The sequence below is a fragment of the Arachis stenosperma genome, chromosome 1 (genome assembly GCF_014773155.1).
Source record: "Arachis stenosperma cultivar V10309 chromosome 1, arast.V10309.gnm1.PFL2, whole genome shotgun sequence".
Lineage (NCBI taxonomy): Eukaryota > Viridiplantae > Streptophyta > Magnoliopsida > Fabales > Fabaceae > Arachis > Arachis stenosperma.
In genome coordinates, this window is record NC_080377.1 from 81,872,899 (window position 1) to 81,899,531 (window position 26,633).

Below are 26,633 nucleotides of genomic sequence, written 5' to 3' on the forward strand. Positions count from 1 at the left end.
AATCTTTTCTCTCCAGCTAATTTGGCATCAAGGTTTAGGAATCTGGTTGCCAGTAGGCTTTATGCTCCAATTCCACGGGCAGGTGACAGGCCTTCCTATACACAAGCTGGTATGGAGAGGTTCCTATAGGAGTCTTGAATGCTGTTCTGTATGCCCATAGAGCGACATCCAAGCTCTTTTCCCAATCCTTTCTACGGGCAATTCCCGTCCGTTCCAGGATTCTCTTTAGTTCTCTGTTAGAGACTTCAGCTTGCCCATTGGTCTGTGGATGATATGGAGTTGCCACCTTGTGGCTAATTCCATATCAGACCATGGCAGTATAAAGCTGTTTATTGCAGAAATGAGTGCCTCCATCACTGATTAGAGCTCCAGGGACACCAAATCTGCTAAAAATATGTTTCTAGAGGAACTTCAGTACTATCTTAGTATCGTTAGTGGGTGTTGCAGTTGCCTCCACCCATTTAGACACATAGTCTATTGCCACCAGAATGTAAGTGTTTGAGTATGATGGTGGGAAAGGGCCCATGAAGTCAATACCCTATACATCAAACAACTCAATCTCTAAGATCCCTTGTTGAGGCATGTCGTAACCATGAGGCAGATTACCAGCTCGCTGGCAGCTATCACAGTTACGTACAAACTCTCGGGAGTCTCTATAGATTGTAGGCCAGTAGAACCCACATTCGAGGACTTTGGTGGCTGTTCGCTCACCTCTGAAATGTCCTCCATATTGTGATCCATGGCAATGCCATAGGATCTTCTGCGCCTCTTCTCTAGGCACGCACCTATAGATTAGTCCGTCTGCGCATCTCTTAAAGAGATATGGTTCAACCTACAAGTAGTATTTCGCATCAGAAAGTAGTTTTTTCTTTTGCTGCCTGCTGAACTCCTTGGGAATGAATCTTACAGCTTTATAGTTTGCAATGTCTGCAAACCATGGCACTTCTTGAATGGCAAAGAGTTGCTCATCCGAAAAGGTTTTAGAGATCTTTGTGAGGGCGAGAGACATCCCTTCTACTGGTTCTATCCGGGACAGGTGATCTGCTACTTGATTCTCTGTCCCTTTTCTATCTCTTATTTCTATATCAAACTTTTACAGAAGCAACACCCATCTTATGAGCCTGGGTTTTGAATCCTGCTTTGTGAGTAGATATTTAAGAGCAGCATGGTCAGTATACACAATCACTTTTGATCCTACCAAATAGGATCTGAACTTGTCAATGGCATAAACCACTGCAAGCAATTCATTTTCTGTGGTTGTGTAATTTTTCTGCGCGTCATTTAGAACACAGCTGGCATAGTAAATGACATGCAGAAGCTTACCATGCCTCTGTCCCAATACTGCACCAATAGCATGATCACTGGCATCACACATTAGTTCAAATGGTAATGTCCAGTCTGGTGCAGAAATGACAGGCACTGTGACCAGCTTAGCCTTCAGAGTTTCAAAGGCCTGCAAACACTCCTTGTCAAAGACAAATGGTGTATCAGCAGCTAGCAGGTTACTCAGAGGTTTGCGATTTTTGAAAAATCCTTTATAAACCTCCTGTAGAATCCTGCATGTCCCAGAAAACTTCTGATTGCCATAACATTGGTAAGTGGTGGTAATTTTTTGACTACCTCCACCTTAGCTTGATCTACCTCTATGCCTTTGTTCGAAATTTTATGCCCAAGGACAATTCCTTCAGTCACCATTAAGTGACATTTTTTCTAGTTTAAAACGAGGTTGGTCTCTTGGCACCTTTTCAGAACTAGTGCTAGATGATCAAGATAGGAGCTGAATGAGTCTCCAAATACTGAGAAGTCATCCATGAAGACTTCCAGAAATTTTTCTACCATATCAGAGAAGATGGAGAGCATGCAACTCTGAAAGGTTGTCAGTGCATTACACAGACCAAATGGCATCCTTCTGTAGGCAAATACTCCAGATGGACATGTGAATGCAGTTTTCTCTTGATCTTGAGGATCTACTACAATCTGGTTGTAGCCTGAGTAGCCATCCAAAAAGCAGTAATAGTCATGACCTGCTAGCCTTTCTAGCAATTGGTCTATGAATGGTAAAGGAAAATGATCTTTTCTGGTGGCTGTATTGAGTCTTCTGTAGTCAATACACATGCGCCACCCTGTAACTTTTCTTGTAGGAACCAGTTCATTCTTTTCATTATGAACCACTGTCATGCCTCCCTTTTTGGGTATAACTTGGACAGGGCTCACCCAAGGGCTATCAGAAATGGGATAAATAATCCCAGCCTCTAGTAATTTACTGACCTCTTTCTGCACCTCCTCCTTCATGGGTGGATTCAGCCGCCTTTGTGGTTGAACCACTAGTTTGGCATTATCCTCCAGTAGGATCTTGTGCATGCATTTGGCTGGGCTAATGCCCTTGAGATCACTAATGGACCACCCAAGAGCTATCTTGTGTGTCCTTAGCACTTGAATTATTGCTTTCTCTTCCTGTGCCTCTAAAGTAGAGCTTATGATTACAGGAAAAGTTTCACCTTCTCCCAGAAATGCATATTTTAGGGAAGGTGGTAGTGGTTTGAGCTCGGGTTTAGGATGTTTCTCCTCTTCCTGAGGAGTTTTTAGAGGTTCTTTTATTTCTTCTGGTACCTCTAGATCAGGCTGAACATCTTTAAAGATGTCCTCGAGCTTTGATTCGAGACTCTCAGCCATACTGATCTCCTGTACCAGGGATTCAATAGTATCAACACGCATGCAGTCTTTTGATGTGTCTGGGTGCTTTATTCCTTCAATAGCATTCAGCCTAAACTCATCCTCATTGACTCTCAGGGTTACTTCCCCTTTTTGGACGTCAATGAGGGTTCGTCCAGTTGCTAGGAAAGGTCTTCCTAGAATGAGAGTTGCACTCTTGTTCTCCTCCATTTCCAACACTACAAAGTCAGTGGGAAAGGCGAATGGCCCAACTATGACAATCATGTCTTCAATCACGCCTGATGGGTATTTAATGGAGCCATCAGCAATTTGAAGATATATCCTGGTTGGTTTGACCTCTTCAATCAAGCCAAGCTTTTGGATAGTAGATGCAGGGATTAGGTTGATACTTGCCCCAAGTTCACATAGAGCTGTCTTGGTATAAGTACCCTCTAATGTGCATGGTATCATAAAGCTTCCAGGATCCTTAAGCTTCTCTGGTAAGCTTTTTAAAATGATTGCACTGCATTCTTCAGTGAGGAGAACTTTTTCAGTTTTTCTCCAATCCTTCTTATGACTTAAGATCTCTTTCATGAACTTAGCATAAGAGGGTATTTGCTCAAGTGCCTCTGCAAACGGAATCTTGATTTCAAGAGTCCTGAGATAGTCAACAAAGCAGGCAAATTGTTTATCTTGTTCCGCTTGGTGGAGTTTCTGAGGATAAGGTATTTTGGCTTTGTATTCTTCAACCTTCGTTGCTGCAGGTTTATTTCCTACAGAGGTAGGTTGAGAAGCCTTCTTGAGGGAGTTATTATCAGCACTTGCAAGTGTCTGACCCTCATAGGCGTTTGAACGCCAGGATTGGGGGCTGGATTGGCATTTAATGCCAGATTCATTCCTTTTTCTGGCGTTTGAACACCAGAACTGAACATGGGTTGGGCGTTTAACGCCATTTTTTCCCTTTTCTGGCATTTGAACGCCAGAACTGGGCGTCCACTGGGCGTTTAACGCCAGTTTTTCACCCTTTTCTGGTGTTTAAACGCCAGAATGATTCCTCTCTGGGCTCTTACTGTCCTCAGAGGGATTTTGGGTAGCAGTCTGCTCATCCTCTATTATTTGTTCGTTTCTTGGCTTTCTGCTGCTTTGAGCTGAGGTATTCAATATTTTTTCACTCCTTAATTGAATTGCTTGACACTCTTCTGTTATCTGTTTTGATAATTGTGTCTTGTCTGGTCAAGTTGTGCTTCCATGTTCCTGTTAGCATCCTTAGTGTCTTGTAACATCTCTTTAAATTCTGCCAACTGTTCTGTTAGATAACATAAATGCTGATTGATTTCAGCAATTTGTTCTAGAGGACTAAGTTCAGTGGACATTGTCTTAGCCTCTTCTTTTATGGAGAACTCACTACTTAAGTACAGATGCTGATTTCTAGCAACTGTATCAATAAGCTCTTGAGCCTCTTCAATTTCTTTTCTCATGTTTATAGATTCACCAGCTGAATGGTCTAGAGATATCTGAGCTTTTGCTGTAAGCCCGCAGTAGAAGATGTCTAACTGCACCCATTATGAAAACATTTCAGAGGGGCATTTCCTTAGCATCTGTCTGTACCTCTCCCAGGCATTGTAAAGGGATTCATTATCCTCTTGTTTAAAGCCTTGGATGTCCAGCCTTAGCTATGTCATCCTCTTAAGAGGGAAATATTGATTTAGGAATTTGTCTAACAACTGTTTCCATGTTCTTATGCTAGCTTTAGGTTGGTTATTTAACCACATCTTAGCTTGGTCTTTTACAGCAAATGGAAACAGTAATAATCTGTAGACACCCTGATCTACTTCCTTATCATGTACTGTGTCAGCAATTTATAAGAACTGTGCCAGAAACTTAGTAGGTTCTTCCTGTGAAAGAAAGGAATACTGGCAATTTTGCTGCACCATGATAATGAGTTGAGGATTCAACTCAAAACTACTGACTCCGATGGAGGGTATACAGATACTACTCCCATATGAAGCAGTAGTGGGGTTAGCATATGACCCCAGAGTCCTACTGAACTGTTCATTTCCACTTAGATCCATGATGGAGAAAGGGAGATGATGTGGATTTATTTTATTATATTTATTTATTAATTTTTTTGAAATAATAAAATAAAATAAATAGAAAAAAACTAAAATAAAATGAGAAAAGATTTGAAAATATTTTATGAGAATTTTCGAAAAAGTGAGGAGAGAGAAAGTGGTTAGGATGTTTTTGAAAAAGATATGATTTTAAAATTCTTAAAAGGATATGATTTGAAAAATTTTGACCAAGTCAACCCAAGGGATTTGAAAATTATGAGCAATTAAAGGAAAATATATTTTTTTTATTTTTGATTTTTATTATGAAAGAGAAAAACACACAAAAGACACAAGACTTAAAATTTTTAGATCCAATGCTCCTTGTTTTTGAAAGTTTTGGAGGAAAAACACCAAGACACACCAAACTTAAAAATTTTAAGATAAAAATACAAAGAAGACTTAAGAACATTATGAAGACTCACAAGAACAACAAGAACAAAAGAAAGAACACCAAACTTAAAATTTTTAGAAAACTAAAAATAAATATTCGAAAATTAAAGAAAAATAACAAGAGAACACCAAACTTAAAATTTGGCACAAGATTTAATCAAAGAAAAATTATTTTTGAAAAAGTTTTAAAAGGAAGATACCCAATAACCAAGAACACAAGCAGAACGCTTTAGCCAACTAAGCTATAAATTTAACGTGTTTTAAAAAGGTATTTAATGTATATAATTTTTTTTAAAACTGATAATTTGAAAATGCACAAGAAAAACAAGAAAAGACATAAAACAAGAAAAACTAAAGATCAAACAAGAAAAATAGCAAGAACGACTTGAAGATCAAGCAAGAACAATGAACACAAACTCGAAAATTTAAAGGAAAATAAAAACATGCAATTGACACCAAACTTAAAATATGAAACTAAACTCAAACAAAAGACTCAAAGAAAAATTAAAAACTAATGAAGAAAAATAATATTTTTGAAAGATTTTTAAAAGGAATAATAAAAGATGCAATCCTAGTGACTTAAACCAAAAAGATAAATTTTTCCTAATCTAAGTAACAAGATAAACCGTCAGTTGTTCAAACTCAAACAATCCCCGGCAACGGCGCCAAAATCTTGGTGCACGAAAATTATACTCACACTGTGTAATTCCGCACAACTAACCAGCAAGTGCACTGGGTCGTCCAAGTAATACCTTACGTGAGTAAGGGTCGATCCCACGGAGATTGCCGGTTTGAAGCAAGCTATGGTTATCTTATCATTCTTAGTCAGGATATCAACAGTGGTTCTTAGTTATAATTGTGAAAAGTGAAAGAGCATGAAACGAATACTTGTTACGCAGTAATGGAGAATGGGTTGGAGTTTTGGAGATGCTCTGTCTTTTGAATTTCTGCTTTCCTACTGTCTTCTTCTTCACACACGCAGGTCTCCTTCCATGGCAAGCTGTATGTTGGTGGATCACTGTTGTCAATGGCTACCAGCTGTCCTCTCAGTGAAAAGGGTCCATGTACATGGCTAATCATCTTTTGGTTCTCACTGATGTTGGAATAGGATCCATTGATCCTTTTGTGTCTGTCACCATGCCCAGCATTCATGAGTTTGAAGCTCGTCACAGTCATCCCTTCCCGGATCCTACTCGGACTACCACAGACAAGGTTTAGACTTTCTGGATCTCAGGAATGCTGCTAATTGGTTCTAGCTTATACCACGAAGACTTTGGACTCACGGATTGAACGCTCTGTTGTCAGGAGAGGCAGTCAAACTCGTGAACCAGAAACCGAAGAGATAAACATTCAATCTAAGGTAGAAGGAAAGTGGTTGTCAGGCACGCGTTCATAGGTTGAGATTGGTGTTAAGTGTCATGGATCATCACATTCATCATGTTGAAGTGCGAATGAATATCTTAGAATATAAACAAGCGTGATTGAATAGAAAACAGAAATAATTGCATTAATTCATCGAGACACAGCAGAGCTCCTCACCCCCAACCATGGGGTTTAGAGACTCATGCCATTAAAGATACAAATTTAGATGTAAAAAATGTCATGAGGTACAAAATAAATCTCTAAATGTTGTTTTTATACTCAACTAGTAACCTAAGTTTACAAAAAGTGAGTAAACTAAGATAGATAGTGCAGAAATCCACTTCTGGGGCCCACTTGGTGTGTGCTGGGGCTGAGCATTGAAGCTTTCACGTGCATAGGCTATTTTTGGAGTTAAACGCCAGTTTGTAACCTATTTTTGGCATTTAACTCTGGTTTGTAACTTGTTTCTGGCGTTTAACTCCAGAATAGGGCAGAAAGCTGGCGTTGAACGCCAATTTGCATCATCTAAACTTGGGCAAAGTATAGACTATTATATATTGCTGGAAAGCCCTGGATGTCTAATTTCGAACGCAATTAAGAGCGCGCCATTTGGACTTCTGTAGCTCCAAAAATTCTATTTCGACTGCAGGGAGGTCAGAATCCAACAGTATCTGCAGTCCTTTTTCAGCCTCTAAATCAGATTTTTGCTCAGGTCCCTCAATTTCAGCCAGAAAATACCTGAAATCACAGAAAAACACACAAACTCATAGTAAAGTCCAGAAATGTTATTTTTGCATAAAAACTAATAAAAATGTACTAAAAGGTAGCTAGATCCTACTAAAAACTAAATGAAAACACCCCCAAAAAGTGTATAAAATATCCGCTCATCAGTTCCCTATCTCTTTCTTTTCCATATTAACTTTTCACTTTTCTTGTTTTAGTCTTATTTGTTATGTTTAGTTGCTTGCTTTCTATTTTCTTTATTTAATTTTGGTAATTTAGCTTAAATTTTTATTTAATTGTCTGTTTGTTGAATTGCAAGTGTTCAATTTTCTGATTTATGGGTTGTTGATGCTTGAACTTTTGGCTTGAATTTGTTGAATATGTGCACTGCATACTATGTGTTTCACATAATGCCTGGATAAACTTTTTGTTTAATTCATATGTTGTCATGACCATATGTGTTAGACTATATCCTTGTTTGGCATTCTAATCAAGAATTGTGCACTTTTGAATGATGATGATGTTATTTGGGATTGAATCTTCAATAATGTACTTGTTTAATGCTTTGAGTTGCTAACACCAAATTGATTTAGAAATTGACTTTTTTGTCTCTTATTTGGTGTAATTTTTAACAAGCACATATTGAATTTAGTGAATTGAATGGAATTGCTTGTTTATCATGGTTTTTAAGTCAATATAATCACATCACAAGCTATTTGCTTCTTGTTAATGCTTTGCATTTGTTTGAGTTGACTTGACTTGATTCTTATCAAGACTTGTCACTTTTTGTAGCAAGCACCTTCCCATGTGATTATTTGATTGTTCTTAAGGATGAATAAGTAGTTTCTCTTCATCATTGCATTGGTTATTGTTTGTTGTCCTTTTTTATGTCAATTTTGCTCTTTCACTTACACAACTTCAATATCCAATAACTCCTACATTCAATTCACTCTTGTTGGTAGTTGGCTAAGGTTGCTTGTCCTTAATTAATGCTCATCTATTGCTTGCATCTTAGGCCATTTAATTGAGGAACTCATGCTTACTTTTTCATTGTGTGGATGCCACTTTAACCGGCCGTTGTGTGTATTCCACACCACTATGCAAACATCTTCAATTAGATGCTTATTTACTGTCCCCTGTACCTTTTTGTGCTACTTGCCTATGAGTCCTAATTATACTTTATTCATTGTTTTCGAGGATGATACATGAAGGTAAGGAGCCGGGAGAGGAGGAGGACACCGAGGATGGAGACGCTAAGAATGCGTTGGACATTGGTGGTTTCCACACAACCCGAGCCCCCGCATCCACCAACTAAATGTGGACGCTCTTATGAGACATCCTCCCCAGATCGTGTTCATGTACGGAGGACTGTGCAACGCTTAAGTATGGGGAGGATTCGTCATTTTTGGGCGTAAACTTTCTTTTTCGAACAGTTTGCACTTTCATTTTTGTTTTCTTTTCTTATGTTCTTGTAGATATTTGTTAGTACTTTTAGCTATTGCATTTTGCATCGTTTTCTTAGTATATATTTTATGGATAGAAGTTGTGATTGGATGTTGTGGATAGTATAGCACCTAGTTCAATTTTGTCCTAATTGTTCATGTTAGTTTTTGGTTGTTGAAAATTAGGAATAAAACTAGGAAAATTTTTGAAAATTGCATCCATCACATCATACATACATATAGGAAATAATCTTGGTGAAAAACAACAAAGATTTCCAAGAATTTTGTTATAGGGAATTCTATTGAGGGTTCGATCACTCAACTCTATGTTTCCACACTTCTTATCATGCATTCTTGCAAGTTGCTTCTTTTTGACGAGTTAAATCAATTCTTTAGATTTTGATTGCATTGAGCTACTTCTTTGCTTAGCCCTGTATGTCTATATACTTGCTTGGGAATTTGATTGTTTGTTTTCACCAATTCAATAGGATACTATAGTATATATAGGTATATATAGTATATTGATGAGCGTGTGATAAGCGTATAAATTATCCGCTCATCACAACACCAAACTTAAATTGTTGCTTGTCCCCAAGCAACTGAAAATCAAATAGGATAAAAAGAAGAGAATATACTATAAATTCCAGAATATTAATGAATATTAATTATAATTAGATGAGCGGGACTTGTAGCTTTTTGCTTCTGAACAGTTTTGGCATCTCACTTTTTCCTTTGAAGTTCAGAATGATTGGCTTCTCTAGGAACTTAGAATTTCGGATAGTGTTATTGACTTTCCTAGTTAAGCATGTTGATTCTTGAACACAGCTACTTATGAGTCTTGGCCGTGGCCCTAAGCACTTTGTTTTCCAGTATTACCACCGGATACATAAATGCCACAGACACATAACTGGGTGAACCTTTTCAGATTGTGACTCAGCTTTGCTAGAGTCCCCAGTTAGAGGTGTCCAGAGCTCTTAAGCACACTCTTTTGCTTTGGATCACGACTTTAACCACTCAGTCTCAAGCTTTTTCACTTGGACCTTCATGACACAAGCACATGGTTAGGGACAACTTGATTTAGCCGCTTAGGCCTGGATTTTATTTCCTTGGGCCCTCCTATCCATTGATGCTCAAAGCCTTGGATCCTTTTTACCCTTGCCTTTTGGTTTTAAGGGCTATTGGCTTTTTCTGCTTGCTTTTTCTTTTTCTTTCTATTTTTTTTCGCCAAAAAATTTTTTTTTTCGCCATTCACTGCTTTTTCTTGCTTCAAGAATCAATTTCATGATTTTTCAGATCATCAATAACATTTTTCTTTGTTCATCATTCTTTCAAGAGCTAACAGTTTTAACATTCATAAACAACAAGATCAAAAGACATATGCACTGTTCAAGCATTCATTCAGAAAACAAAAAGTATTGTCACCACATCAATATAATTAAATTAAATTCAAGGATAAATTTGAAATTCATGTACTTCTTGTTCTTTTGAATTAAAACATTTTTCATTTAAGAGAGGTGAAGGATTAATGGATTTTATTCATAGCTTCAAGGCATAGTTACTAACTACTAATGATCATGTAATAAAGACACAAACATTAGATAGACATGAAGCATAAAAACCAAAAAAGCAGAGAAAATAAGACCAAGGAATGAGTCCACCTTAGTGAGGGTGGCGCCTTCTTGAAGGTCCAATGGTGCTTTTTGAGCTCCTTTATGTCTCTTCCTTGCTTCAACAAGAGTGCCTTTTTCTTTATTCCTGCTTATATGAAAGAGAAGAGAAAAAGAAAAGGAAGTGGAATCTTCTATGTTACAGTATAGAGATTCCTTTATGTTAGTAGAAAAAGAAAGGGGATAAGGAAAGGAGAATGGTTCGGATTTTTAGATGAAGAGAAGTGAAGAGAAGTGTTAGTAAATAATTAATTAAATAAAATAAGAAAAGAGAGGGAGAATTTTCGAAAATAATTTTGAAAAAGGGTTTAGTCATTTTTGAAAATTAAAGATAAGATAAGATTAAAATTAAAATTTAAAACAAAAAGAATTTTTGAAAAAGAGGTGAGATATTTTCGAAAATTAGAGAGGGAAAAGTAGTTAGGTGGTTTTGAAAAAGATAAGAAACAAACAACAAGTTAGTTAGTTGATTGAAAAAGATTTGAAATCAAATTTGAAAAGATAAGAAGATAAGAAATTTAGATAAGATATTTTGAAATAAAAAAAAAAGATAAAAAGATAAAAAAAATTTTTATTTTTTTGAAAAAGATAAGATAAGAGATAAAAAAAGATTTAATTTAAAAATTTGAAATTATTTACTCCACTAACAAGAAACTACAAGATAAGATTCTAGAACTTAAAGATTGAACCTTTCTTAGCAAGAAAGTAACAAACTTCAAATTTTTGAATCAAAACATTAATTATTGATTATATTTTCGAAAATATGATGTAAAAGATAAGAAAAAGATTTTGAAAAATATTTTAAAAAAAATTTCGAAAATTATAAAAAAAATGAAAAAGATGTGATTTTTGAAAAAGATTTTGAAAAGATAAAATTTTTAAAATTGAAAATTTGACTTGACTTGTAAGAAACAACTAATTTTTAAAAATTTTTGACCAAGTCAACCCAAAATTTCGAAAATTTGGAGGAAAATAAGGAAAAGATATTTTTTGATTTTTGAATTTTTAATGATGAGAGAGAAAAACACAAAAATGACCCAAAACATGAAAATTTTGGATCAAAATACAAGATGCATGCAAGAACACTATGAATGTCAAGATGAACACCAAGAACACTTTGAAGATCATGATGAACATCAAGAACACAATTTTGAAAAAAATTTTTGATGCAAAGAAAACATGCAAGACACCAAACTTAGAAATCTTTAATGCATGGACTCTAACAAACGAAAAATGCATATGAAAAACAACAAACAACACAAAACAAGAAAACATCAAGATCAAACAAGAGGACTTATCAAGAACAACTTGAAGATCATGTGGAACACTATGAATGCATGGGATTTTCGAAAAAATGCAAGAAAAATTTTTAAAGCATGCAATTGACACCAAACTTAAAAATTGACTCAAGACTCAAACAAGAAACACAAAATATTTTTGATTTTTATGATTTTCTAATTTTTTTTGGATTTTTATAAATTTTTTCGAAAATATTTTTGAAAAAAAAAACGAAAAAGAAAAGAAAAATTTTGAAAAAGTTTTTGAAAAGAAAATTACCTAATCTGAGCAACAAGATGAACCGTCAGTTGTCCATACTCGAACAATCCCCGGCAACGGCGCCAAAAACTTGGTGCACGAAATTGTGATTCATTCTTTTCCAACTCGAAACAATCCCCGGTAATGGCTCCAAAAACTTGGTGCTCAATATCATGGTGTCTAAAATTCAATTCACAACTCCGCACAACTAACCAGCAAGTGCACTGGGTCGTCCAAGTAATACCTTACGTGAGTAAGGGTCGATCCCACGGAGATTGTTGGTATGAAGCAAGCTATGGTCATCTTGTAAATCTCAGTCAGGCTTATCCATGTGGTTATGGGAGATTAGATAATTAAAAGATAAATAAAATAGGATAGAAATACTTATGTAATTCAATGGTGGGAATTTCAGATAGGCGTATGAAGATGCTGTGCTCCTTTTGAATCTCTGCTTTCCTGCTGCTTTCATCCAATTCTTCTTACTCCTTTCCATGGCAAGCTGTTTGTAGGGCATCACCGTTGTCAATGGCTACATCCCATCCTCTCAGTGAAAAAGGTCCAAATGCTCTGTCACGGCACGGCTAATCATCTGTCGGTTCTCAATCAGGTTGGAATAGAATCCCTTGATTCTTTTGCGTTTGTCATCACGCCCAGCCTTCAGGAGTTTGAAGCTCATCACAGTCATTCAATCCCAGAATCCTACTCGGAATACCATAGACAAGGTTTAGACTTTCCGGATCCTCATGAATGCCGCCATCTATCTAGCTTATACCACGAAGATTCTGTTGGGGAATCTAAGAGATATGCGCCCGGCCTAAGGTAGAACGGAAGTGGTTGTCAGTCACGCGCGTTCATAGGTGAGAATGATGATGAGTGTCACGGATCATCACATTCATCAAGGTGAAGTGCAACGTATATCTTGGATTAAGAATAAAATTGATTTGGAATAGAAAATAATAGTAATTGCATTGAAACTTGAGGTACAGCAGAGCTCCACACCCTTAATCTATGGTGTATAGAAACTCCACCGTTGAAAATACATAAGTGAGAGGTTCAGGCATGGCCGAATGGCCAGCCCCCAAAACGTGATCACAGGATTCAAAATACAATCCAGGATATGAATATGATAGTAAAAAGTTCTATTTATAATAAACTAGCTCCTAGGGTTTACATGAGTAAGTAATTGATGCATAAATCCACTTCCGGGGCCCACTTGGTGTATGCTTGGGCTGAGCTTGATCTATCCACGAGCTGAGGCTTTTCTTGGAGTTGAACTCCAAGTTATAACGTGTTTTGGGCGTTCAACTCCGGATCTTGACATGTTTCTGGCGTTTAACTCCAGACAGCAGCATGGCGTTCAACGCCAAGTTACGTCGTCAATTTCCGAATAAAGTATGGACTATTATATATTGCTGGAAAGCTCTGGATGTCTACTTTCCAACGCCGTTGAGAACGCGCCAATTGGAGTTCTGTAGCTCCAGCAAATCCATTTCGAGTGCAGGGAGGTCAGATTCCAACAGCATCAGCAGTCCTTTTGTCAGCCTTTTTCAGAGTTTTGCTCAAGTCCCTCAATTTCAGCCAGAAATTACCTGAAATCACAGAAAAACACACAAACTCATAGTAAAGTCCAGAAATGTGAATTTAACATAAAAACTAATGAAAACACCCCTAAAAGTAGCTTGAACTTACTAAAAACTACCTAAAAACAATGCCAAAAAGCGTATAAATTATCCGCTCATCATTTATACATACTTGCATCCATATGGATAGTTGCATTCGATAAGATGTTTACCCCTTCATTCATCTCCTTTGGTTGTGTTTAGCATGAGGACATGCTATTGTTTAAGTGTAGGGGAATTGATGAGTCCATATTTTACGATATATTTTGGTTTAATTTGAGTAGATTTCATCACATAAACCCATATTTATTCACCTAAATAGCATGCTTTTGAGATTTCTTCCTAAATTGTGCTTGAAAGTGAAAACATGCTCTTTTGTGCTTAATTTAGTCAATTTTATTCACTTTAATCCCATTTGATGCCTTGATGTATTTGTTAAGTGATTTCAGGTTTCCAAGGCAAGTATGGGTTGAAGAAGTGAGGAAAAGAGCATGCAAAATGGAAGAATTCAAGAAATGAAGGATTTGAAAAGCTATCAATCCTGACCTCTCTGTACTAAATTGGTTATAACTTGAGCTAGAGAGGTCCAAATGAGACAGTTTCAGTGGCATTGGAAAGCTAACGTCCGGGGCTTTGAAATGATATATAATTTGCTATAGTGAACATAAGTTTAAGTGTGCGTAAGCACAGGTACTTGTGCATACGCACAAGTTAGGATTTAGCATGTGTGCAGACGCACACATCTGTGCGTCCGCACAGGTCCCTGTACGTGACCTTATTAATGGCAAATCACTGGGGGCGAATTCTGGGCCCTCAAAACCCAATCCAACTCATTTTTTGAAGCTATTTAAGGCCAAATTGAAGAAGGATGAAGGGGGGAGCAATTAGGTTTAGGTTTTCTATGTTTTTGCTTTAGTTTTCTAGAGAGAGAAGCTCCCCCCTCTCTCTAGAATTAGGGTTTTTAGCTTAGTTTTCTTTTAATTTCAGCACTTTAATTCTTGCTTTAATGTAGTTTCATTTATGTTTCTATGCTTTATTGTCTTTATCTTCTTCATCTCTTTTGTTCTTTTCTCTTTTATGGCAATTTTCATGTTATGAACACTTTTGTTATTTTAATTCTAATTAATGCAAATTTATGTTTCCATGTCATTTATTGCTTTCTTTGGTTGTCATTGTCATTTTCTTGCTTTTTTTATTTTAGATTTTATTTTTAATGTAATTTAATATTATTTTATTTTCATGCACACCAAGTGTTTGATAAAATGCTTGGCTTAGTTTTTACTTAGTTTTTCTCCACTCTTGACTTCAAATTGATGACTTGGGTGATCCTTGAGTCATTGATGTCCATTCTTGTTTGATATGTTAGAGTAGTTAGTTGATTTGGTCTCCCTTGACTCTATGTGATCCTTTAGTGTTGATATAGGACTTAGAGATTGGATTTAACTATGACTATTTGACTTATCCTCGATGTTAGGGTTGACTAAGTAGGATTAACTCTTCATAATCATCATGTGTTTGTGGTCAATGACTAAGATAGGTAGCCTTAGCTCTCAATTACTTGCCAAGAGGTTTTCTTGCATTTGAAGTTTACTTGCTTTGACTTTACTTGCTTTCGACTTTTATCGCTTTGACTTTTAATTCCTTGCATGTTTACTTTTCACACTCTTGGTTGAGAAATTGGGTGTTTGGGTGAAATTGAGTTGTGGATGTCCATTCTGTATTGTGTGAGAATAGTTAATTGGTTTGGTTTCTATTGACGCTAGTCTTTCACTAAGTAATTAGTGAGTTGACTAGGACTTATGGATTGAGATCAATTACGCTCTTTTGACTAATTCTCAAGGAGGATTGACTAGTTTGCATTGACTCCACACAATTGCCATGTTTGTGGTCCATAACTAGGATAGGAATTCTAAATTCCCCAATTATCACCATGAGTCATTTTTAGCATTTAATTTCCATTTTCAATGCTTTTAGTTGCTTTCTTTTAATCCCTTGCATGCTCATTTACTTTCTTGCTATTTACATTACATGCTCTTTCTTGCATTCCCAATCCCCCATGCTTTCCCAGAGCCAATAAATGTACATTTCATTGCAACTCCTAGGGAGAACGACCCGAGGTTGAAGTACTCTCGATCTCGGTTATTATAATTTGGATTTAAAACATTTGATTTGGGAGTTAATTGTTAGTCTAGACTATACCTTCAACAATGGAATTCTATTTTGGTGAAATTCTAGACTAACACTAAATTCTCGTTGTCAGATCTTATACAAATTCCACTGCTGACTTCTATGGAAGAAGTATTAGCATACCTCACATCAGAGCAAGTAGCTTTGAACTAAACCCTCAACTCATTACTCTAGTGCAGTAAAACTGCCATTACTCTGGACTTCCTCACAAAGAACCTACAGAGTCCTTGGCTGATTTCTTAAAAATTACTGACACGGTACAAAATGAGGGAGTAGACCAAGATGTCTACAGATTATTACTATTTCCTTTTGATATAAAGGACCAAGCAAAGAGGTGGTTGGATAACCAGCCCAAAGCTAGTTTAAAAACTTGGAAACAGTTAGTAGACAAGTTTTTAAATCAATACTTCCCTCCAAGAAAGATGACCTAGCTGAGGCTGGACATCCAAGGCTTCAGACAAGGAGATAAAAAATCTCTTTATGATGCTTGGGAGAGGTATAGAAGGATGCTGGTGTGCGAAATTGTGATCACTACTTTTCACAACTCAGTTAATCCCTAGTAATGGCCCCAAAAACTTGGTGCTCAATACCATGGCATAAACACAGCTTCGCACAACTAACCAGCAACTGCACTGGGTCGTCCAAGTAATAAACCTTATGCGAGTAAGGGTCGATTCCACGGAGATTGTTGGTATGAAGCAAGCTATGGTCACCTTGTAAATCTTAGTCAGGCAGACTCAAATGGGTATAGATGATATATGAATAAAACATAAAGATAAAGATAGAGTTACTTATGTATATCATTGGTGAGAGCTTCAGATAAGCGAATGAAGATGCTTGTTCCCTTCCGTCTCTCTGCTTTCCTACTGTCTTCATCCAATCCTTCTTACTCCTTTCCATGGCAAGCTTATGCAAGGGTTTCACCGTTGTCAGTGGCTACCTCCCATCCTCTCAGTGGAAATGTTCAACGCACCCTGTCACGGCACGGCTATCCATCTGTCGGTTCTCGATCAGGCCGGAATAGAATCCAGTAATTCTTTTGCGTCTGTCACTAACGCCCCGCCCTCAGGAGTTTGAAGCACGTCACAGTCATTCAATCATTGAATCCTACTCAGAATACCACAGACAAGGTTAGACCTTCCGGATTCTCTTGAATGCCGCCATCAGTTCTTGCCTATACCACGAAGACTCTGATCTCACGGAATGGCTGGCTCGTTTGTCAGGCGAGCACTCGGTTGTCAGGCGATCAACCATGCATCGTGTATCAGGAATCCAAGAGATATTCACCCAATCTAAGGTAGAACGGAGGTGGTTGTCAGTCACACGTTCATAGGTGAGAATGATGATGAGTGTCACGGATCATCACATTCATCAAGTTGAAGAACAAGTGATATCTTGGAACAAGAACAAGCGGAATTGAATAGAAGAACAATAGTAATTGCATTAATACTCGAGGTACAGCAGAGCTCCACACCTCAATCTATGGTGTGTAGAAACTCCACCGTTGAAAATACATAAGTGATAGTGTGATCATTGGCTTCGGCCCCCAGAGAGGGAACCAGAAGAACCAAGATAAAAATACAATAGTAAAAGGTCCTACTTATAGGGAACTAGTAGCCTAAGAATTACAAAGGTGAGTAAATGACATAAAAATCCACTTCCGGGCCCACTTGGTGTGTGCTTGGGCTGAGCATTGAAGCATTTTCGTGTAGAGACTCTTCTTGGAGTTAAACGCCAGCTTTTGTGCCAGTTTGGGCGTTTAACTCCCACTTTGGTGCCAGTTCCGGCGTTTAACGCTGGGAAATCTGAAGGTGACTTTGAACGCCGGTTTGGGCCATCAAATCTTGGGCAAAGTATGGACTATCATATATTGCTGGAAAGTCCAGGATGTCTAATTTCCAACGCCATTGAGAGCGCGCCAATTGGGTATCTGTAGCTCCAGAAAATCCACTTCGAGTGCAGGGAGGTCAGAATCCAACAGCATCTGCAGTCCTTTTCAGTCTCTGAATCAGATTTTTGCTCAGGTCCCTCAATTTCAGCCAGAAAATACCTGAAATCACAGAAAAACACACAAACTCATAGTAAAGTCCAAAAAAGTGAATTTTAACTAAAAACTAATAAAAATATACTAAAAACTAACTAGATCATACTAAAAACATACTAAAAACAATGCCAAAAAGCGTATAAATTATCCGCTCATCACAACACCAAACTTAAATTGTTGCTTGTCCTCAAGCAAATAAAAATCAAATAAGATAAAAAGAAGAGAATATACTATAGACTCCAAATTATCAATGAATCTTAGCTCCAAATTAGATGAGCGGGACTAGTAGCTTTTTGCCTCAGAACAGTTTTGGCATCTCACTTTATCCTTTGAAATTCAGAATGATTGGCTTCTTTAGGAACTCAGAATCCAGATAGTGTTATTGATTCTCCTAGTTAAGTATGATGATTCTTGAACACAGCTACTTTTTGAGTCTTGGCCGTGGCCCAAAGCACTCTGTCTTCCAGTATTACCACCGGATACATACATGCCACAGACACATAATTGGGTGAACCTTTTCAGATTGTGACTCAGCTTTGCTAGAGTCCCCAATTAGAGGTGTCCAGGGTTCTTAAGCACACTCTTTTTGCCTTGGATCACAACTTTATTTCTTTCTTTTTCTTTCTTTTTCTCTTTCTCCCTTTTTTTTTCCGTTTTCTTTTTTCTTTTTTGTATTCACTGCTTTTTCTTGCTTCAAGAATCATTTTTTTATGATTTTTCAGATCCTCAGTAACATGTCTCCTTTTTCATCATTCTTTCAAGAGCCAACCAATCATGAACAACAAATTCAAAAGACATATGCACTGTTTAAGCATACATTCAGAAAACAAAAAGTATTGTCACCACATCAAACTAATTAAGCTAGTTTTAAAGATGAATTCGAAATCCTGTACTTCTTGTTCTTTTGTGATTAAAACATTTTTCATTTAAGAAAGGTGATGGATTCATAGGACATTCATAACTTTAAGGCATAGACACTAAGACACTAATGATCATAAGACACAAACATGGACAAACATAAAGCATAAATTTTTGAAAAAAAAAAAACAAGAAAATAAAGAACATGGAGATTAAAGAACGGGTCCACCTCAGTGATGGCGGCTTGTTCTTCCTCTTGAAGATCTTATGGAGTGCTTGAGCTCCTCAATGTCTCTTCCTTGTCTTTGTTGCTCCTCTCTCATGATTCTTTGATCTTCTTTAATCTCATGGAGGAGGATGGAATGTTCTTGGTGCTCCACCCTTAGTTGTCCCATGTTGGAACTCAATTCTCCTAGGGAGGTGTTCAGTTGCTCCCAATAGTCTTGTGGAGGAAAGTGCATCCCTTGAGGCATCTCAGGGATCTCATGATGAGAGGGGTCTCTTGTTTGCTCCATCCTTTTCTTAGTGATGGGCTTATCCTCATCAATGAGGATGTCTCCTTCTATGTTAACTCCTACTGAATAACAGAGGTGACAAATGAGATGAGGAAAGGCTAACCTTGCCAAGGTAGAGGACTTGTCCGCCACCTTATAGAGTTCTTGGGCTATAACCTCATGAACTTCTACTTCTTCTCCAATCATGATGCTATGGATCATGATGGCCCGGTCTAGAGTCACTTCAGACCGGTTGCTAGTGGGAATGATTGAGCGTTGGATAAACTCCAACCATCCTCTAGCCACGGGCTTGAGGTCATGCCTTCTCAATTGAACCGGCTTCCCTCTTGAATCTCTCTTCCATTGGGCGCCCTCTTCAGAAATGTCAGTGAGGACTTGGTCCAACCTTTGATTAAAGTTGACCCTTCTAGTGTAAGGATGTTCATCTCCTTGCATCATAGGCAAGTTGAATGCCAACCTTACATTTTCCGGACTAAAACCCAAGTATTTCCCCCGAACCATAGTAAGCCCATTCTTTGGATCCGGGTTCACACTTTGATCATGGTTCTTGGTGATCCATGCATTGGCATAGAACTCTTGAACCATTAAGATTCCGACTTGTTGAATGGGGTTGGTAAGGACTTCCCAACCTCTTCTTCGGATCTCATGTCGGATCTCCGGATATTCACTCTTTTTGAGTGAAAAAGGGACCTCGGGGATCACCTTCTTCAAGGCCACAACTTCATAGAAGTGGTCTTGATGCACCCTTGAAATGAATCTCTCCATCTCCCATGACTCGGAGGTGGAAGCTTTTGCCTTCCCTTTCCTCTTTCTAGAGGTTTCTCCAGCCTTGGATGCCATAAATGGTTATGGAAAAACAAAAAGCAATGCTTTTACCACACCAAACTTAAAAGGTTTGCTCGTCCTCGAGCAAAAAAAGAAAGAAGAGAGTAGAAGAAGAAGAAATGAGGAAGAAGGGAATGGCTTTGTGTTCGGCCAAAGAGGGGGAGGAGTGGTGTTTAGGTTGTGTGAAAGTGAAAGGGTGAAGAAGGGTTTATATAGGAGAGGGGGGCTCATGGTTCGGTCATGTATGGGTGGGTTTGGGAGGGAAAGTGGTTTGAATTTGAAGGGTGAGGTAGGTGGGGTTTTGTGAAGGATGGATGTGAGTGGTGAAGAGAAAGATGGGATTTGATAGGTGAAGGGTTTTTGGGGAAGAGGTATTGAGGTGATTGGTGAATGGGTGAAGAAGAAAGAGGGTGGTGGGGTTGGTGGGAATCCTGTGGGGTCCACAGATCCTGAGGTGTCAAGGAAAAGTCATCCCTGCACCATATGGCATGCAAAATTGCGTTTTTAGCCAATTCTGGCGTTAAACGCCGGGCTGGTGCCCATTTCTGGCGTTTAATGCCAGGTTCTTGCCCTTTCCTGGCGTTTAACGCCAGTCTGGTGCCCCTTTCTGGCGTTAAACGTCCAGAATGGTGCCAGACTGGGCGTTAAACACCCATCTGCTAGCCTTACTGGCGTTTAAACGCCAGTAGGTTCTTCCTCCAGGGTGTGCTATTTTTCTTCCTGTTTTTCATTCTGTTTTTGCTTTTTCAATTGATTTTGTGACTTCTCATGATCATCAACCTACAAAAAACATAAAATAACAAAGGAAAATAGATAAAATATGACATTGGGTTGCCTCCCAACAAGCGCTTCTTTATTGTCAGTAGCTTGACCTAGGGCTCTCATGGAGCCTCACAAATGCTCAGAGCAATGTTGGAACCTCCCAACACCAAACTTAGAGTTTGAATGTGGGGGTTCAACACCAAACTTAGAGTTTGGTTGTGGCCTCCCAACACCAAACTTAGAGTTTGACTGTGGGGGCTCTGTTTGGCTTTGATTTGAGAGAAGCTCTTCATGCTTTCTCTCCATGGTGACAGAGGGATATCCTTGAGCCTTAAACACAAAGGATTCTTCATTCACTTGAATGATCAGTTCACCTCCATCAACATCAATCACAGCCTTTGCTGTGGCTAGGAAGGGTCTGCCAAGGGTGATAGATTCATCCATGCATTTCCCAGTCTCTAGGACTATGAAATCAGTAGGGATGTAATGGTCTTCAACTTTTACCAGAACATCCTCTACAAGTCCATAAGCTTGTTTTCTTGAGTTGTCTGCCATCTCTAGTGAGATTCTTGCAGCTTGCACCTCAAAGATCCCTATCTTCTCCATTACAGAGAGAGGCATGAGGTTTACACTTGACCCTAAGTCACACAGAGCCTTCTTGAAGGTCATGGTGCCTATGGTACAAGGTATTGAAAACTTCCCAGGATCTTGTCTCTTTTGAGGTAATTTCTGCCTAGACAAGTCATCCAGTTCTTTGGTGAGCAAAGGAGATTTGTTCTCCCAAGTCTCATTTCTAAATAACTTGTCATTTAGCTTCATGATTGCTCCAAGGTATTTAGCAACTTGCTCTTCAGTGACATACTCATCCTCTTCAGAGGAAGAATACTCATCAGAGCTCATGAAAGGCAGAAGCAAGTCCAATGGAATCCCTATGGTCTCATTTTGAGCCTTAGATTCCCATGGTTCCTCATTGGGGAACGCAGTGGAGGCTAGTGTACGCCCATTGAGGTCTTCCTCAGTGGCGTTCACTTCCTCTCCTTCCTCTCCAAATTCGGCCATGTTGATGGCCTTGCACTCTCCTTTTGGATTTTCTTCTGTATTGCTTGGAAGAGTACTAGGAGGGAGTTCAGTAACTTTCTTACTCAGCTGTCCCACTTGTGCCTCCAAATTCCTAATGGAGGACCTTGTTTCAGTCATGAAACTTTGAGTGGTTTTGATTAGATCAGAGACCATGGTTGCTAAGTCAGAGTGATTCTGCTTAGAATTCTCTGTCTGTTGCTGAGAAGATGATGGAAAAGGCTTGCCATTGCTAAACCTACTTCTTCCACCATTATTGTTGTTGAAACCTTGTTGAGGTCTCTCTTGATTCTTCCATGAGAAATTTGGGTGATTTCTCCATGAAGAATTATAGGTGTTTCCATAGGGTTCTCCTAGGTAATTCACCTCTTCCATTGAAGGGTTCTCAGGATCATAAGCTTCTTCTTCAGATGAAGCATCCTTAGTACTGCTTGGTGCATTTTGCATTCCAGACAGACCTTGAGAAATCAAATTGACTTGTTGAGTCAATATCTTGTTCTGAGCAAATATGGCATTCAGAGTATCAATCTCAAGAACTCCTTTCTTCTGACTTGTCCGATTGTTCACAGGATTTCTTTCAGAAGTGTACATGAATTGGTTATTTGCAACCATTTCAATTAGTTCTTGAGCTTCTGTAGGCGTCTTCTTCATATGAAGAGATCCTCCAGCAGAGCTATCCAAAGACATCTTGGATAGTTCAGAGAGACCATCATAGAAAATACCTATGATGCTCCATTCAGAAAGCATGTCAGAAGGACATTTTCTGATTAATTGTTTGTATCTTTCCCAAGCTTCATAGAGGGATTCACCTTCCTTCTATCTGAAGGTTTGGACTTCCACTCTAAGCTTACTCAATTTTTGAGGTGGAAAGAACTTTGCCAAGAAGGCATTGACTAGCTTTTCCCAAGAGTTCAGGCTGTCTTTAGGTTGTAAGTCCAACCGTATTCTAGCTCTGTCTCTTACAGCAAAAGGGAATAGCATAAGTCTGTAGACCTCAGGGTCAACCCCATTAGTCTTGACAGTGTCACCGATTTGCAAGAATTCAGCTAAAAACTGATGAGGATCTTCCAATGGAAGTCCATGGAACTTGCAATTCTGTTGCATTAGAGAAACTAATTGAGGCTTAAGCTCAAAGTTGTTTGCTCCAATGGTAGGGATAGAGATGCTTCTCCCATAGAAGTCGGGAGTAGGTGCAGTAAAGTCACCCAGCACCTTCCTTGCATTGTTGTTGTTTTCGGCTGCCATGGGTTCTTCTTTTTTGAAGATTTCTGTTAGGTCCTCTACAGAAAGTTGTGCCTTAGCTTCTCTTAGCTTTCGCTTCAAGGTCCTTTCAGGTTCAGGGTCAGCTTCAACAAGAATGCCTTTGTCTTTGTTCCTGCTCATATGAAAGAGAGGAGAACAAGAAAATGTGGAATCCTCTATGTCACAGTATAGAGATTCCTTGAGGTGTCAGAGAAGAAGAATTTAGAAGGAAAAGGTAGAAGAATTCGAACTTAATCAGATAGAGTTTGAATTGTGCATTGAGGAGGAGTGGTACTCCATAAATAGAAGGATGTGAGAAGAGGGGAAGAAATTTTCGAAAATTAAGTGAAAGATTTTGAAAACATTTTGAAAAATTGATTGATAATTTTCGAAAACTAAAAGTGGGAAAGAAATTAAGTGATTTTTGCAAAAGAAAAAGAAACCAAAAAGATATGATTGAAAACTAGTTTGAAAAGGATATGATTGAAAAGATATGATTAAAAAGTTATGGTTTTAAAAAGATATGATTGAAAAGATATGATTTGAAAACAAATTTAAAAAATTTGATCTTAAAAATTAATGACTTGCCTAACAAGAAAAGATATGATTCAAACATTAAACCTTTCTCAACAGAAAAGGCAACATACTTAAAATGTTCAATCAAATCATTAATTGTTAGTAAGTATCTTTGAAAAAGGAAAAAAATTGATTTTGAAAACATTTGATTGAAAAGATATGATTTGAAAAAGATTTGATTTTGAAAAACTTTGAAAACTTGAAAAAAATTGATTTGAAAACAAAATCCTCCCCCTTGTGCCATCCTGGCGTTAAACGCCCAGAATGGTGCACATTCTGGCGTTTAACGCCCAATGCACTACCTTTTTGGGCGATAAACGCCCAACCAGGCACCCTGGCTGGCGTTTAAACGCCAGTCTGTCCTTCTTCACTGGGCGTTTTGAACGCCCAGCTTTTTCTGTGTAATTCCTCTGCTGCATGTTCTGAATCTGCAGTTCCCTGTACTATTGACTTGAAGATAGAACCAAGATCAAATAAACAATGCATGCAAGACACCAAACTTACAATTAGACACTAGACTCAAACAAGAAACATCAAATATTTTTGGTTTTTTATGATTTTGAAAATTTTTTTGTGTTTTTTCGAAAATTATATGAAAATAGAAAATAAAGGTTTCAGAATTCTTAGTTCGAATTCCAGGAATCATTGCAATGCTAGTCTAAGACTCCGGTCCAGGAATTAGACATGGCTTCACAGCCAGCCAAGCTTTCAAAGAAAGCTTCGGTCCAAAACACTAGACATGGCCAATGGCCAGCCAAGCCTCAGCAGATCATTGCTCCAATAGCAAGTTTGATAGAAATCAACAAGCTCTTGTGATGATCAGTTGAAACCTCGGTCCAATAAGATTAGACATGGCTTCACAGCCAGCCAGACTTCAACAGATCATCATGAAACTCTAGAATTCATTCTTAAGAACTCTAAAGAAAAATACCTAATCTAAGCAACAAGATGAACCGTCAGTTGTCCATACACGAAACAATCCCCGGCAACGGCGCCAAAAACTTGGTGTGCGAAATTGTGATCACTACTTTTCACAACTCAGTTAATCCCTAGTAATGGCCCCAAAAACTTGGTGCTCAATACCATGGCATAAACACAGCTTCGCACAACTAACCAGCAAGTGCACTGGGTCGTCCAAGTAATAAACCTTACGCGAGTAAGGGTCGATCCTACGGAGATTGTTGGTATAAAGCAAGCTATGGTCACCTTGTAAATCTTAGTCAGGCAGACTCAAATGGGTATAGATGATATATGAATAAAACATAAAGATAAAGATAGAGATACTTATGTATATCATTGGTGAGAGCTTCAGATAAGCGAATGAAGATGCTTGTTCCCTTCCGTCTCTCTGCTTTCCTACTGTCTTCATCCAATCCTTCTTACTCCTTTCCATGGCAAGCTTATGCAAGGGTTTCACCGTTGTCAGTGGCTACCTCCCATCCTCTCAGTGGAAATGTTCAACGCACCCTGTCACGGCACGGCTATCCATCTGTCGGTTCTCGATCAGGCCGGAATAGAATCCAGTGATTCTTTTGCGTCTGTCACTAACGCCCCGCCCTAAGGAGTTTGAAGCACGTCACAGTCATTCAATCATTGAATCCTACTCAGAATACCACAGACAAGGTTAGACCTTCCGGATTCTCTTGAATGCCGCCATCAGTTCTTGCCTATACCACGAAGACTCTGATCTCACAGAATGGCTGGCTCGTTTGTCAGGCGAGCACTCGGTTGTCAGGCGATCAACCATGCATCGTGTATCAGGAATCCAAGAGATATTCACCCAATCTAAGGTAGAACGGAGGTGGTTGTCAGTCACACGTTCATAGGTGAGAATGATGATGAGTGTCACGGATCATCACATTCATCAAGTTGAAGAACAAGTGATATCTTGGAACAAGAACAAGCGGAATTGAATAGAAGAACAATAGTAATTGCATTAATACTCGAGGTACAGCAGAGCTCCACACCTCAATCTATGGTGTGTAGAAACTCCACCGTTGAAAATACATAAGTGATAGTGTGATCATTGGCTTCGGCCCCCAGAGAGGGAACCAGAAGAACCAAGATAAAAATACAATAGTAAAAGGTCCTACTTATAGGGAACTAGTAGCCTAAGAATTACAAAGGTGAGTAAATGACATAAAAATCCACTTCCGGGCCCACTTGGTGTGTGCTTGGGCTGAGCATTGAAGCATTTTCGTGTAGAGACTCTTCTTGGAGTTAAACGCCAGCTTTTGTGCCAGTTTGGGCGTTTAACTCCCACTTTGGTGCCAGTTCCGGCGTTTAACGTTGGGAAATCTGAAGGTGACTTTGAACGCCGGTTTAGGCCATCAAATCTTGGACAAAGTATGGACTATCATATATTGCTGGAAAGCCCAGGATGTCTATTTTCCAACGCCGTTGAGAGCGCGCCAATTGGGCTTCTGTAGCTCCAGAAAATCCACTTCGAGTGCAGGGAGGTCAGAATCCAACAGCATCTGCAGTCCTTTTCAGTCTCTGAATCAGATTTTTGCTCAGGTCCCTCAATTTCAGCCAGAAAATACCTGAAATCACAGAAAAACACACAAACTCATAGTAAAGTCCAGAAAAGTGAATTTTAACTAAAAACTAATAAAAATATACTAAAAATTAACTAGATCATACTAAAAACATACTAAAAACAATGCCAAAAAGCGTATAAATTATCTGCTCATCAGATGCCAAGAAAATGTCCCACTGAAATGTTTTTAGAATGGGTACAACTAAACATCTTCTATTATGGACTTTCAGACATGGCTAGAATGTCTTTGGACCACTCTGCTGGTGGTTCCATTCACATGAGAAAGACCATTGAAGAATCTCAAGAGCTTATTGAGACAGTTGCCATTAACCAGTATCTGTACTTAGCTGGTGAGACATCTATGAAAGGAGAGGTTAAGACAGTATCTATTGAACCTAACCCTCCAGAACAGAATGGCCCATTGACTCAATAACTGCACGCCCTTCCCCAGCAACTACTAGAACTGCAAGAGGCTTTGCAAGAAACTCAGGCTTCTAACAAGAATG

At 38.5% G+C, this 26,633-nt stretch overlaps 1 non-coding gene across 1 annotated transcript; it reads left to right on the top strand.

Moving 5' to 3' along the window:
* The first annotated feature begins 22,511 nt into the window (after positions 1-22,511).
* Positions 22,512-22,619, top strand: LOC130950979 (small nucleolar RNA R71). The gene has a single exon (XR_009073790.1). It is a non-coding gene; the product is annotated as a small nucleolar RNA R71 (small nucleolar RNA).
* The last annotated feature ends 4,014 nt before the right edge of the window (positions 22,620-26,633 follow it).